Below are 11,446 nucleotides of genomic sequence, written 5' to 3'. Positions count from 1 at the left end.
CTGTATATTCAAGCATTCCAAGACAGGAATTCAGCGACCACAGTACATCTAATTTTGCACCTGACACCATGGTCTCCATCAGAGACATTCCAATGTTGCAGCGTAGAGAATTCAAGATCCATGGGGGACAAATAGGAGACAGTGTGTCTGACATAAGTTTCAGCAACCTGTGCAAGCAAATAGATGAAGGCATTAAGGAAGGTTACACTGAAAGCGAGATCATTCGAGGGGTGTTTCGCATGATTAAACCTGGAAATTTTAAAGATATGTTAATAACCAAAGATGACATAACTGTTGCAGAATTGAAGAGTTTTCTCCAGTCTCATCTAGGTGAAAGCAGCAGTACTGAACTTTTCCAGGAACTTATGAGTGCCAAGCAACATGACCATGAGACGCCACAACAATTCCTTTACCGCATGATCGGCCTAAAGCAGAAGGTATCGTTCTGTTCTAGACAGTTAAATGCAGACATCAGATACGACGACCATACAATTCAGAGTGTGTTTCTCCATACTGTGTCACAAGGCATCGGCCTAAAGCACAGTGACATTCGGCGAGAGTTGAGACCTTTCCTTTCAGACCCCAGTGTTTCTGATGAAATTCTGCTGAGGCAGGTAATAAGAATTACAAGTGATGAAAGCGAGAGACAACGCCGACTGGGTCAGTCTACTCGCCATAAGGTGGTGCATGCACATAGCGCACAGTTTGAGTCTGACAAGGGAGCTAAAGAAGTAGTGAAAGTGGATGAGACGACAAAAGATAAGACCATTCAGCAGCTGAGGGTACAAATCGAAGCTTTAACTACTGCAGTGAATTCCCTGAAACAATCTGGATTACCAAAACCTCCTAATTCATGGCACGAATACAGTGAACCACAACTTCAAAGATATCAGCAACTACAGCAACCACCCCAACAACCCACATTCGACTTTCAGCATCCAACACCGTTCCCATCATCTGCCATGTCACTCTACAAGCCGGACACAAAGTATCAATCACAACGTCAATACAGATCAAGACCCCAACCACAGTTCTCTTCAAGTAGACGTTCTCTTCAAAGACAAGGACAGTCACGATGCCCCGAATGCACAGAAAAAAATGTGACCACTTGCAGCCATTGTTTTATATGCGGTGCAGAGGGACACAGAGCTGTCGGCTGCCTTGGGAAGCCAAGAGATCAGGGAAACGGGGATCGATCACTGCAGAGGGACAACCAGCGATCGACTTAAAGCAACCGTCCCAGTATGAAATGCTACAAGCTCCTACAGCCACTTCCACTTTGTCAAAAGAAATTCACAATATTACTTCTCCATACATTCCAAACCAGCCCAATCAAATGAGAGTTGCTCAACTTGTAGGGGAAAAGTGTCTGCTGAAATGTACCATGAATGGTTGTCCTGTCAATGCTTTATTAGACACAGGAGCTCAGGTGAGCATTATGGATTTTAATTGGAAGGAAATTTACTTACCTCATGCAAAGCTTCGTCCACTCACCGAGATTATTGACCCACAGGAACTGGAGGTCAGAGATGTAAAAAAGGACTTAATACCCTTCCTTGGTTGGGTGGAGATCACTCTTAACCTTCTAGGAAATGAGAACCCTAGACTGGCTATACAGGTTCCTTTCCTGGTAAGCACTATTGGCTTAGAAAGACCTATTCTAGGCTTTAATGTCATCCAAGAGATGATAAGAGGTGGGGAAAATCAAACTCAAGCCTTGTTCACCCTTACTAACCTCCTCAGCATAGCAATGGAAATTGAAGGCGATAAAGCCAATGCTCTTGTCAATCTCATTCAATACCAAAAAAATTCAAATAAGCTAGATTTGGATTTCCAGGTCTCATTAAATGTTGGACCGCAGGATATTGTTATCCACTCAGGTTGTGTCACTCATGTTAGGTGTCGTGTTCCAGATAACTTTTATCTAACCAGCTCAGTGGTGCTGTTTGAACCTGCCATGGAGTGTCCACAGTTGGACCAGTTGATTGTTGACGAGGGACTTTTAAAAATTGAAAATCCACAGAATCCATATGTTCAAATTCCTGTTGGCAATCAAACCATGCATAGCATCACACTGCCCCGAAAGACCACACTAGGGAGCATACAGACAGTCAGAAAAATAATTGAAAATGGTCAAGAAGATTTTCAACCTTTGTCTGTGGAAGTGAACAGTATGTACTCCCTGGCTGGAACCAAAGATGAAGAAAAAAATTCTACAATACGTTGGCATCCTCCAGTTGATCTTAGCCACCTCAGTAAAAAACAGCAAGAGCAGGTAAAAGAATTGCTTTATGAAGAGTCAGCGGCGTTTGCATGTGACAACGATGAGATAGGATGCATTCCTAATCTACAGATGACTATTTCATTAAAGGATGACATACCTGTGCAAAGAACATATGCCTCCATACCTAAACCACTCTATAAGGAAGTTAAGGAGTACATTCAAGACATGTTGGCTAAAGGTTGGATTGTTAAGTCCAAGTCACCATACTCTGCTCCTGTTGTATGTGTAAGAAAGAAAGATGGTTCACTAAGACTGTGCGTTGATTATCGTTCACTTAATCAGAAGACAGTACCAGACAGACACCCATTGCCTCGTATACAAGACATTACAGACACTTTAGGAGGTTACAGCTGGTTTTCCATCCTTGATCAAGGGAAGGCATATCACCAAGGTTTTATGGCTGAGGGATCCAGACATCTGACGGCTTTCATTACACCATGGGGGTTATATGAGTGGGTAAGGATTCCTTTTGGGCTGACCAACGCACCTGCTGCATTCCAGAGAAGTATGGAAGAGATGCTGGACTCCCTTCGAGATGATTGCTGCATACCTTACCTGGATGATATACTCTGTTATGCAAAGACTTTTGAAGACCACCTTGAAAGACTTAGAAGAGTATTAAAAGCACTACAACAACATGGGGTAAAACTCAGACCAACAAAATGTGAGTTCTTCAAAAGAGAGGTTCGCTACGTGGGACGACTCATTTCTGCTGAAGGTGTCCGCATTGACCCTAAAGACCTCAACGCCATTTTGTCACTGAGAGAAAAGTCCCCAAGCACCATTGGAGAAGTACGAAGATTACTGGGATTCTTAAGCTATTACAGAACATACATCCAGGACTTCTCTAGAATTGCCAAACCCATCTATGATCTTCTGCAAGTAAAGGAAAATAATGCAATCAGACTGAAGGAAAGAAACAACAAAGAAAAAAGGAAAGGTAACCAGCTTCTTTCTAAATCACCAGTGATCTGGACTGAAGAACACAAGAGAACCCTGGGAACATTGATTGACATTCTTACCCATCCACCTGTGCTGGCTTATCCTGATTTCAACTCTCCATTCACTCTCCATACTGATGCCTCTGAGAAGGGTTTAGGGGCAGTCCTCTATCAATGGCAGAACGGAAAGTTAAGGGCCATTGCATATGGATCTAGAACCCTTACCCCAGCAGAAAAAAATTACAACCTTCACTCTGGCAAGCTTGAATTCCTAGCTTTGAAGTGGGCTATATGCGAGAAATTCCGGGATTATCTGTTTTATGCACCTCACTTCACTGTATACACTGATAACAACCCTCTGACCTATGTGATGAGCACCGCCAAGCTCAATGCTGTGGGGCATCGATGGGTGGGAGAACTGTCTGATTTCCACTTTGACATCAAGTACCGACCAGGAAAGGAAAATACAGATGCTGACACTCTTTCTCGTTGTCCTCTGGACATAGGGCAGTATGTGACCTCATGCTCAGAGGAGATGTCCATTGATACAGTCCGTGCAACCTGGGAAGGGAGCCAGGTAGCAAAGAAAAGAGAAGTAGCCTGGATAGCTACTCTGCTTACAGCTCAAAACTCTGACGTTACCAACACATGCCCAGAATTTTCTCCCCATGATTTTCTATCAACGATTCATCACAGCGAGTTACAGAGAGCACAGAAAGACGATCCTGCTATTGGGGACATATTCAAACTTAAAGAAAACAACCAAAATCTCACCCGTGAAGTCAGAAGAGGGTTACATGGCCCAGCAAAAAAATTATTACATGAATGGCGAAAACTTCACATTGAGAATGGCTTGTTGTATCGCAAGACCACTCATCAGAAACAACTGGTTTTACCTGCTGAATTTAAGAAGAAGGTTCTGAAGCATCTTCATGATGACATGGGTCATGTTGGCACAGAGAGGGTGATTCATCTGGCAAGAGAAAGATTTTATTGGCCACATATGAAAGTGGACATTGAAAATTATGTTACAAGAAGATGTTCATGCATTAAGCAAAAGAAGCCTGTTACCCATGAGAGAGCTCCAATGGGAAGCATTACAACTACTTTTCCTCTTGAACTCGTTTCCATAGATTATCTCCACTTGGAAAGAAGTAAAGGTGGCTTTGAGTACATACTGATTGTAATCGATCACTTTACCAGGTATGCTCAAGCCTATGCAACCAAGAACAAGGCTGGAAGAACAGCAGCAGAAAAGATATTCAATGATTTTATTCCACGCTTTGGATATCCAAATAAATTACATCATGACCAAGGAAGAGAATTTGAGAATGAACTGTTCAAGACTTTAAGTAGACTATCTGGAGTTGGACATTCAAGGACCACACCCTATCATCCCCAAGGCAACCCAGCTGAGCGATTTAATAGGACTCTCTTACAAATGCTGAGAACACTCCAAGAGAAGGAAAAGGAGAACTGGAAAGAACATCTAGAACGTGTTGTTCATGCTTATAACTGCACAAGACATGAGGCAACTGGATTCTCACCCTTTTACTTAATGTTTGGTCGATCTCCTCGTTTGCCAGTTGATCTACTATTTGGACTGAACTCAGAAGAAATAGACGAGTCTCCGACAAGATATGCTGATAAATGGGCTGCACGAATGAAAGAAGCGTACAGAATTGCAAGTGAAAACAGCAAACTGTCTAGTGAAAAAGGAAAAAAATATTATGACCGTCACTCTAGGGGAATCAATCTGCACCCTGGAGATAGAGTCCTTGTCCAGAACATGGTGAGAAAAGGTGGACCAGAAAAACTTAAGTCTTACTGGGAGAAACAAATCTACATCATTAGAGAACAAATCAATGACAACCCAGTATATAGAGTCAGTCCAGAAAATGATACATCAAAAATTCGTACTCTACACAGAAATCTGCTACACCTTGTAAATGACCTACCTGTTGACCTACCTGTTCCGTCACCCGTATCTAAAATACAACCTGCAGTAGGAAAGGGGAAGAACAGAAAGACGAGGTCCAAAACACTGAGAGATACTTCATCAAACAGTGACACCACTGAGTCTGAAGAAGAAAATACATACTACTGGGTAAGGACACCAGAGAGTACAGTGAAAAGAGATAAAAACCTACAACCTACGTGTTCAAAGGAGAGAGATTCCACTCACCAACAACCGTCTGAAGAACTTACATTTCCCAGCCTCAGAGAACCTATTAGAGGAAAGAGACAAAGCACACAAAAAGAGCAACCTGCAGAAACACAAACAGATGAAGAATACTTACTTGTAGATGAGGAGACATGCATACCAGAGATTATCCATGAAGATGGAGACATTCCTATTTTCTTAACTAACCCACACACAACTATACAAAATTCCCCTTCAATGCATCCCAGAAGACCTACAAGAGATCGAAAACCGACACAAAGACTCACCTACTCGCATTTAGGCCAGCCATCATTACAGACACACGCAGCAGTTAACACTGTAGGGTTTTATGAGACGCAAGCCATGCCAATAAGCAGTTATTCTCAATACTACACTACTCCAACACCAACATACATACCATCATTCTACATACCTGGTCCTTTCATAAAATACCAGACACTGCCACCACTAAATTATCCCATTTATGTTTATTGAGAGACAAAAGGAATCAACAAGTAATACGGTTGTTTAAAGAAATTTGGAAGCATTAGTTTCTTTGTGGGGGAGAGTGTGACCACCCTGAATTTAGTTGGGTCACAGGAATATTGGATTGTTTGTATATATTTCTTTCTTTCTTTTATTACCTATGTCTATTTCAGTTTACTTGTATATATAAGTTTTAAATTGGGCAGCTCAGCTGCATCTTCTGAATTCTGGTTGGCAGTTGAGAGAGAGGAGTTGCCGTGACGACTGTGGTGCATCCTCAGACAACAAAGAGGACCTTTAAGCAACCACTAACTATTGTCTCTCTCTCTCTCATTTACTTTTAAGTTTTTAAACTGCTTACAGTCCTCCCGACTGCCCGGGACCTGTAACACTAACACATAAGGTACATGGACATACAGAAACTGTAAATAATTGGTGACATTTGTATATACATTTTTATACTTTTCTTTACATATTTTATACTTTTTTACATATTTTAGTATATTTAACTGTTAACAGAATTTAACTGATCCCTTTTTCCCATAAATATAAGCATTAGTCTATAAATACCGGGTTAGTACCTGGACATCCCATATGCCATAGCTCTCAATACACCACAAAGTCTTGGTGTCTTGGACACAGATGAGCCAGTGAGACGTGCACCAACAACTCTGTCTCCCATTATGTATGTTGTGTGTGGATTGCAGTATTTTGTGTACAGCTGTGCTATTGCTCTGCTAATTTAACCTTCACACTCTGCTCTTACTGATGGAATGTAAAATCAGTGAAGATTGGCCACCAACCTCCAACTATTGGCCAGTGTTTCAGTTTCATTGTCTAACCCCTGTAGGTCTCATTTCAAACTATACATTACATTATTAAAATCCTTCAATCAGTATTTACTCTTGTTTGTAACTGTTGGTATATAAATGTTTTGCATATACACTAATGTTCATTCCCCGAGCCCCCTCATGGCGCCGACCCTGTCTGCCAGCTAAAGGATAAGAACAAATACATGTGAGGCAATAATGAATCTTTTGTACACAGAGTGAGGTCTCAAACAGAAAGATATTGTATTTTCAAAAAAGATAACTAAGACCTAAACAAAACCTCTTTTCTCTGATGTATCAGACATGCATTACAAACATCATCTTGGTGGCTGTGCTTGATATGTGGTGTTAATGAGTCAGTCTTGTCTCATCCTCCCTGCCCCTGTCAGTCCTTCGTGTCAACAGCCTCAATGTTGTTCTTCCACTCTAATTGTTCTAAACAACATTATCTTGATTGTTTACATTGACTTGACCCTGCCTCCCTCAACACGGACTGTATCTCTGAAAGCAATCTTTAATTATAATGGGAAGTGTAAACCTGAGTCTGTGTTGTTGTGCTTCATAATTTGCCAACAGTTGATTTTTTGTTGCCTTAAGACAGACACAATAAAATTGACTGAAGCTGTTTTACTTTGTTTGAAATGACGACTAATACATTCTTAAAAAATAAAGGTTCTTTATTTGGTTCTATGAAGAAGCTTTAACGTCCATGGAACCTTTCCATTCCACTAAAGGCTCTTTTAAGTGGATCAAGAGATTATATAAAATGATTTAGAAGATTATATAAATTGAAAAAAGGTTATTTAAGAACTGTTCACTGAAAGTTCCTTTGAAGAACCAAAAATAGTTCTATGGTCTTTGCTTTTAAGCTACTTTTGGAACCTTTATTTTGTGTACAGTAAAAAAAAAAAAATCTGCACACATATTTTTTTATGTATTTATTTATTATAGAACAAAAGTAAAGTCATCGAAACTATGATAAAACACAAATGGAAGAATGGGGATTATATAGTGTTAAAAAAATGCTAAACAAACCTAATCTTTTTATATTCTGTGGCTGCCTTTAGATTACAGTATTGGAAGATTTCTTATCAATAAATGTTGGCCACTTGTTGGGCTCACTCATTAAAAAATCATTAAAAGTTCAGTTTTGTGTGAAACTCATGGGCACAATTTACATTTGTCTGTAATAAAAAATTGTTAATAAAAACGGCTTTTTAAGTTCATCATCATAAACTTAAATTCTGTCAAGTTTGTCCAGTAATTTGACTAGTTGTGTAGCCTATGTCATTGCATGCCAACGTTTTTATTTAAATAAGAAATCTAAATAAGTCTAAATCTTAACAACTAGTTGTTAAAACAGTTTTAAAAAAGAAGAATACAAAAAAAGTTAAAAACTTAAAGAATACAAGAAATCAAGTTTAAAAAACTGCTGCCATTTGTTTACTTGGCATAGTGATGCTCCATTTCTTCCCTGTGGTTTGAGGTGCTTTACTGATCTATATGATTCACTGGCAAGGCTTGTGGAAAACCACAAAACAAAAGCGAAAGAAAGCGTTTCATTTTCAGTTTTATTCTTAGTTTCAATGCCGGCTGAATGGAAAAAACGCCTTCATTCAGGGTGGGCCGTGACCTTCTCTGGTCTATTGGGGGGTTTCCCTGACAATGAGAGCTGAAGTGTTCAGTGAGTGTTTTGGCCAGGTCCGTTAACAGATGCTATACTGCCACCTGCAGTATAGTTGACACGCTGCTAATTTGCAATGCAATGCTCGTTTTTGTTTTTTGTCAAGGACCTTTTCTGTTTCTTTCGCTGTGCAAGTGCTGGGGTGCTTCTCAATTCTTATATTTGCATCCTCGTTTCCTTTCCTCGGCTGCGTTCTAGTTCAAAATCGTCATGCCCTTCACTTGCTAACTTCCCTCCGTCTCGTTCACTCGGATGTAACTTAAGTTACGTCATTGCCATAGACTGTAAAAAATAGGTCATTGAGTGCCCACTACTGGCGGAAACTGCAATGGGCTGAATTGAAACGTCTTAAGCCCTTGATCACTTGGAATCAGCTATGGAGTTGATTTAAAAAACGTTTCCCTTTAAGAATTTGTTTAATGCAGCATCCAAATGTATATCTGTGTGTTTGGGTTGTTTTAAATTAAAAAAATATATAATTAATATATCATAGAGATGTTTGTTGTGATGGTGATTAGACTAGATCTGTGGTGACGTCACAATCGTACTGCATTGTGGGACATAGGTGCCTGAAGTGTACATATGAAGTAGACTCGCTCCCTCTGTCAAAATCGAGGGAACAAGGGTCTGTCCATATAAACTTCCCTCATCCACTTCACGAAGTGGAACGCACTTCAAAATGGCGGCAGAGATTCCCCCGAGGGGAAGTGCTTAGGGAAGTTTGCAAGTGTGTCTAAAAGTGGACTGGAACACTGAACACAGCCGTAGTTTCCTTTCCTCACGTCTCAGCTCCTCCCCCTGTAGGATGCGAAGGAAGGCTGCAAGGAAAGAAAAGGAGGATGGAGGAATCGAAGGAAAGCTTATTGAAATACTTGATCACTCGAGTGTCACTTCACAGCGTCATCGTAGCATTCAAAGGATCTGCCCTTATGTTGTTTTAGTTTGGCTATTTAAGTAATTCATAATAATAAAGCAAGATACCCTGTTGAAATATGTGAGATGTGTGGTTTATTTAAACTACAAAGGTAAAGTATAAATTCAAATGATTGTGACCGATGTGAAGGGGGAGGAGAATGTATGTGCGTCACATTTAGTCGATAAAACACTTCCGCAAAGTCTGTGTATCCTCGCTCATGACTCCTCAGGAAGCCTCCTCACTCTTCGATCCTCGCCTCCTCGCGGTGCAATTAGAGAATCGAGATGTTCTTCAAAATGGCTGAGCTTGATCGGGTCATAGGATGGAGGACGGAGGAGCGAGGAAACGAGGAGGGATATTGAGAAGCACCCCTGGTTCCGCTGGTAAAGAACAATCATTTAAGGGTGAATCTCAATCATCTCCTAGTTCACTAGTCAGGGACTTCCAGTGCACTGGAACTTTCATTTCCTGAAAAATCCCACAATGCACTGCAAAGACCATGCAGAAGCATTGATGCTTGCTATGTCAGAAGATTCTTATTATTAATGACACGCAATATAGAAAATTTGAAAAGTTTTGGCAATCCACCTTATTTTTCAATGCAGAAGTAAGCTACTTTCTGTGAATGTGTGAGACTTCCGATTCATTAGCCGCTAGTGAAATAGCGAGAAAGTTCTCTCCGACGCTTAGTGAAACATCGCGGAAAATACATGCGGAATAGCCTACATTGAGGGAGCGACCTACTCCAATAGCCTAATTAAAATACATTTTAAAGAAAACTATTTTAGTACAGTCATCATCTCTTTTGGTTGTACACCTTTCAAAGGACTCTTCACAAAAACACAATTCATTTCTTAATGAATACAACTTTTTAAATTACCACTAAACTCTTCAATGTACCTTTAACCTCGACTATCCACCTTATTTTGCAAGTAATCTGTAAGATCTTACCCTCATGCTGTGGAAATACAAACCAGAAGACAGAACACAACAAGCGCAGAGCTGAAAGGGGGTGGAGCTACATAGGGTCTACAGGCCTGCAACATTTATATAATGTTTTTCTGAAACATTTTAGATGTTTTTCTAACATTTTTAAATGTTCCTTCTTGTTTCAGATTGTTCAGAGAAAATTCCAAGGTAACAATGTTCCATTAACGTTTATATAACCAAAATAAAAATAATAATAAATGAAACATTTATGATACACTTAATGTTCAGGAAAATAATGTATAATACATAACTTAATGGGAATGTTAGCAAAACATTCTTAGAGAAAAATGTATATATATATTTGTTATTAAAGAGAGAACATTCATTGTAGTGAAATATGACATGACAAACTGTTAAACTGAAGTTTATTGAAATATGTCAATGGTTTAGATGGCTTACCTTTTAAAACAAATTTATATCATACCAATTTAGGTTGTTAAAACAAAGTGGTTTGTGTATATAATATAGTAGTTTGTAAAAAAGAATAATAATAATATAGTTTGTAAAATAAATAAATAAATAATAATAAAAAATATAATATAGGCCTATATTTTTTTTCTTATTATTATTTATTTATTTTACAAACTATATTATTATTATTCTTTTTTACAAACTACTATATTACTTATTTAACTCTCTCTTTTTAAAAACAGAACTCTTACTTTATTTTTAACATTTATACCACCACACATTAATGTGCGTTTATTGGTAAATTGGGGCACAAGAAATGCGTACTGGTTTGGAACGACATGAAGGTGAGTAAATGATGACAGAATTTTAATTTGTGGGTATAAAGAGTTCCTGTGTTTCAACAAGGGTGTGGTGCTAATGCCAATGGTTTGAATGAATGCATGTACTAATAGTGTATTGTTTAAATGTATGTTGGATTAAAGCATCTGGCAAATCCATAAATGTTGCCCGTTCAGTTGAATTCACCTAACAGAGGAATCACATTTATGTTTTCACTTCAAAAAAAGCCAAATTGATTTGCTATAGCCTACGCTTATGGGCTATGTTTGCCTTTTTGTTGCTGTAAAAAAACATAACAACATTGTGACCTTTTAGGTCATAATTAGTGCTAAAACCAGACATAAGACCTTCACTTATCTAATGAAGGCTGAGAAATGTTTTTGATAGAAATATAGGATATT

Source organism: Squalius cephalus (genome assembly GCF_949319135.1).
Source record: "Squalius cephalus genome assembly, chromosome: 12".
Taxonomy (NCBI): Eukaryota; Metazoa; Chordata; class Actinopteri; order Cypriniformes; family Leuciscidae; genus Squalius; species Squalius cephalus.
This window is presented reverse-complemented; position numbering follows the sequence as displayed.